Below are 5,000 nucleotides of genomic sequence, written 5' to 3' on the forward strand. Positions count from 1 at the left end.
AGTTGGACGTTCGCCCGAGACGAGCCGTCCCGAGAGGCGGCCCCTTGGCGTCGTCTGAAATAACACCGAGGAAAAGGAAGAGTGAGAGCAGCGTACGCACACACGCAGTAAGTAAAGATAGGGAGCCTGCGCGCGCGCGCCCGGAAACTGTCGAAGGAGAGAGGGAGTAGAAGACACGCGCACACACGTTGCGTTATCCCTCTCGCGGTCTCCCGGTGCGCCAGCGCGCGCTCGCGCCTCTTACGCGCGAGTCTTGGTGCGCGCCACCTTCCGCGCAAACGGTAGGAGAGAACCGCGGCGCGTCGTCGCCCGGCGGTACGCGGAGAGAAAAGAGCGAGAGAGCCCTCCTTAACGCGGGTGAATCGCGAGCCGACCGCTTGTCCGAGTCCACGAAATTCTCGAAAACGAATATAGGGGACCGGCACGCGTCGTCGTGTACTCGTCGAATCCGATTCGCCCCGTCGTATCCCATATCCGTGCATAACACACGATATGCGGAGAGAAAATTTGAAGGATGTGGGTGATAGAGATGTACGTGTACGCGCACACTCGCTCGCAATGTATCTCGCGTCCCCGGCGATCGAAGATGACGCGATCCGCGCCGATCTTATTCGTTGTTTGCAAGCAGACAACTCGAACGAGATTCGATCGGCTTACATTTCCTCCTATTAGCGGCTGCGAGCCGCGCGTGGAAGAATCGTTGTCACAAACAACACGTCTCCTCGCCACTCCTCCGAGTACAATGCGAAGCCGCTGTGCCGGCGCTGCCGCTCTCCCGACGCTCGCTCTCTAAGTGAGAAAAGAGCCGGCGGAGGAGGCGGCGCGGCCACGGTTATCGAAAACTAAACTCTTTGACGACCTCAGAGCAGGCGAGATTACCCGCTGAATTTAAGCATATTATTAAGCGGAGGAAAAGAAACTAACTAGGATTTCCTTAGTAGCGGCGAGCGAACAGGAAAGAGCCCAGCACCGAATCCCGCGGTTCCGCCGCAGGGAAATGTGGTGTTTGGGAGGATCCGCTTATCCCGAGGTGTCGCGTCGCGTCCAAGTCCATCTTGAATGGGGCCACTTACCCGTAGAGGGTGCCAGGCCCGTAGCGACCGGTGCGCGTCTCGGGAGGATCTCTCCTTAGAGTCGGGTTGCTTGAGAGTGCAGCTCTAAGTGGGTGGTAAACTCCATCTAAGGCTAAATACGACCACGAGACCGATAGCGAACAAGTACCGTGAGGGAAAGTTGAAAAGAACTTTGAAGAGAGAGTTCAAGAGTACGTGAAACCGTTCAGGGGTAAACCTAAGAAACCCAAAAGATCGAACGGGGAGATTCATCGTCAGCGGCGCTGGCTTCGCGTCGGTGGGCGATGTCCCGCGGAGTCCTCGCGGCTCTCGCGCGGGCACGCTACCGTGCGTCGATGTCCGGCGCTCGTCGTCGTGCACTTCTCCCCAAGTAGAACGTCGCGACCCGCTGGGTGTCGGTCTACGGTCCGGGTGCGGTGACTGTCGCGTCGCCGGTAAAACGGCACGCGACAAACCCCCGGTCGCCCGGCCGGCTGCTCGGCGGTACGCGCAAGGTATCAGGCCGCACTATTTACGGTGCGTCGAGGCCGTCGCAAGCGCGCGCCACGGTACTCGGAGGTTACGGACTTTGCGCCGTCCCCGGTCCTGGCCCGCTGTTGGTTGAAGTACGGTTCACCTTCGACAGGCCTGTCGAACGTCCCTCTTATTCCCTTGTGGGAATCGAGGGGGATCTATACCGGTCGGCGACGCTACTGCTTTGGGTACTCTTAGGACCCGTCTTGAAACACGGACCAAGGAGTCTAACATGTACGCGAGTCATTGGGACTTGTCGCGAGACCTAAAGGCGTAATGAAAGTGAAGATCGACCCTGGCCGTCGATCGAGGGAGGATGGGCCGCGTCGCGATGCGGCCTCGCACTCCCTGGGCGTCTCGTTCTCATCGCGAGAAGAGGCGCACCCAGAGCGTACACGTTGGGACCCGAAAGATGGTGAACTATGCCTGGTCAGGACGAAGTCAGGGGAAACCCTGATGGAGGTCCGTAGCGATTCTGACGTGCAAATCGATCGTCGGAACTGGGTATAGGGGCGAAAGACTAATCGAACCATCTAGTAGCTGGTTCCCTCCGAAGTTTCCCTCAGGATAGCTGGCACTCGACCGTTCCCCACGGAACGCGAACGAGTCTCATCTGGTAAAGCGAATGATTAGAGGCCTTGGGGCCGAAACGACCTCAACCTATTCTCAAACTTTAAATGGGTGAGATCTCTGGCTTTCTTGAATTATGAAGCCACGAGCATCTCGGATCAGAGTGCCAAGTGGGCCATTTTTGGTAAGCAGAACTGGCGCTGTGGGATGAACCAAACGCAGAGTTAAGGCGCCCAACTCGACGCTCATGGGACACCATGAAAGGCGTTGGTTGCTTAAGACAGCAGGACGGTGGCCATGGAAGTCGGAATCCGCTAAGGAGTGTGTAACAACTCACCTGCCGAAGCAACTAGCCCTGAAAATGGATGGCGCTGAAGCGTCGAGCCTATACTCTGCCGTCAGCGGCAAGTGGGGCGGCAACGGGAGCGCCGGGCGCGTCGTGTCTTGTTGGTACGGTGTCGCAAGGTCTCTCGCGTCGTCACGAAGCCCTGACGAGTAGGAGGGTCGCGACGGTGAGCGCAGAAGGGTCTGGGCGCGAGCCTGCCTGGAGCCGCCGTCGGTGCAGATCTTGGTGGTAGTAGCAAATACTCCAGCGAGGCCCTGGAGGACTGACGTGGAGAAGGGTTTCGTGTGAACAGCCGTTGCACACGAGTCAGTCGATCCTAAGCCCTAGGAGAAATCCTATGTCAATGACGGCGTACAATATACTCGAGTGTCGAAGAAACACAGCAACAAAACAGCAGAACCGAGCGAGTCGCGCACGAACGTCGCTTTACGCGCGCGTTCCGTTGCCGCTGGCGAGCGACGTTTTGATGATGATGATGATGATGTATATAAAGACACACGCCCGTCGGGCGAAAGGGAATCCGGTTCCTATTCCGGAACCCGGCAGCGGAACCGCATACAATTCGGGCCCTCGTAAGAGTGTTCGTCGGGGTAACCCAAAATGACCTGGAGACGCCGTCGGGAGATCCGGGAAGAGTTTTCTTTTCTGTATAAGCGTTCGAGTTCCCTGGAAACCTCTAGCAGGGAGATAGGGTTTGGAACGCGAAGAGCACCGCAGTTGCGGCGGTGTCCGGATCTTCCCCTCGGACCTTGAAAATCCAGGAGAGGGCCACGTGGAGGTGTCGCGCCGGTTCGTACCCATATCCGCAGCAGGTCTCCAAGGTAAAGAGCCTCTAGTCGATAGAATAATGTAGGTAAGGGAAGTCGGCAAATTGGATCCGTAACTTCGGAATAAGGATTGGCTCTGAGGAGCGGGGCGTGTCGGGCTTGGTCGGGAAGCGGGTCTGGCTGACGTGCCGGGCCTGGGCGAGGTGAACGGTCGGCGTTCTCGCGCCGGTCCCGGGATCCGAGCTCGGTCCCGTGCCTTGGCCTCCCGCGGATCTTCCTTGCTGCGAGGCTTCCGTGGCGGCGCGAGCCGTCGTGGTCGTCCTCTTCGGCCGCCATTCAACGCTCAGCTCAGAACTGGCACGGACTAGGGGAATCCGACTGTCTAATTAAAACAAAGCATTGCGATGGCCCTCGCGGGTGTTGACGCAATGTGATTTCTGCCCAGTGCTCTGAATGTCAACGTGAAGAAATTCAAGCAAGCGCGGGTAAACGGCGGGAGTAACTATGACTCTCTTAAGGAAAGAAATAAGAAATCCCCCAGCAGCCATGCCTGTAGTAGTCGAAGAGGATCCGGACAGCGATTTCCTGGACTACTTGGAATCTCTACCACGGGTGCGAAGCCAAGAATACCATGCAGAGGAGCTGCAGGTCATAATATCCGAGGCCAGAACACGCGGCAAAGAAGCCACCTTCCAAAGAACGACTCTCTACCTACGGGAGATCTTCCCGCAACCGCCTCCGAGGACTGTCAGACGAAGAAGAACAACGCAGCCACCCAAAAACAAGAAAGATGCACGACGTAAAGAATATGGTTCCACCCAGAACTTGTGGTCAAGAAATCGACGTCAGTGTATCACTAAGATCCTGGAAGGGTTGGACAACGTCGAGCAACCTCCAAGAAATATAATGGAACCATATTGGACCGCAATAATGACCTCCGAAGCGGACACGGCGCCACAAACAGAGAGAGCGCCTATAATAGAAGGATTGTGGACGCCCATTACAGAGGCTGATCTGAGATTGGCGCGAATTGACAGATCCTCGGCTGCGGGACCGGACGGAGTCTCGGCGCGACTCTTCAGGGCCATTCCAGCACATATACTCCTAAGAGTATATAATGTCCTGATGTGGTGCGGAAAGTTACCAGAGGACCTGCTGCGATCTAGAACAGTCTTCCTGCCAAAGAAACAAGACGCTAGCGAACCAGGAGATTTTCGGCCGATTACCATCCCGCCAGTCCTGGTCAGAGGCCTACATAAGATCTTGGCGAAAAGAATGGAAGTACACCTGGATATAGACCCGAGACAAAGAGCATTTAGGTCGATGGATGGCTGTGCGGACAACATCTTCCTGTTGGATACGCTGCTACGAATGCATAGAAAAGAATTCCGACCGCTATATCTGGCATCCCTAGATGTAGGCAAGGCATTCGATTCAATCACTCATGCAACAATTGAGGCTACGCTGACTAGCCTGGGAGTCCCCACCTCAATGGTCGAATACTTGAGGAATGTCTACGCTGGCTCATCAACAAGACTCGAAGGAGACGGATGGACGTCACCGTATATACATCCAGTAAGAGGAGTTCGACAGGGGGACCCACTTTCACCTGTGATCTTCAACGCGGTCACCCATCAAATGCTCAGAAGGTTGCCAAACGAAATTGGAGCGGAACTAGGAGATGCCCCGATCAATGCGGCCGCCTTCGCGGATGATCTGCTGCTCTTCGCC

The 5,000-nt window shown here is 56.4% G+C and overlaps 1 pseudogene; it reads left to right on the top strand.

Moving 5' to 3' along the window:
* Positions 1–855: 855 nt before the first annotated feature.
* The window catches only part of LOC138944393 (large subunit ribosomal RNA), a 6,937-nt pseudogene continuing 2,792 nt past the window's right edge, over positions 856–5,000 (top strand).

The sequence above is a fragment of the Polyergus mexicanus genome, unplaced genomic scaffold (genome assembly GCF_030449975.1).
Source record: "Polyergus mexicanus isolate NDT 795.1 unplaced genomic scaffold, iyPolMexi1.0 SCAF_182, whole genome shotgun sequence".
In the NCBI taxonomy this organism is placed as follows: Eukaryota; Metazoa; Arthropoda; class Insecta; order Hymenoptera; family Formicidae; genus Polyergus; species Polyergus mexicanus.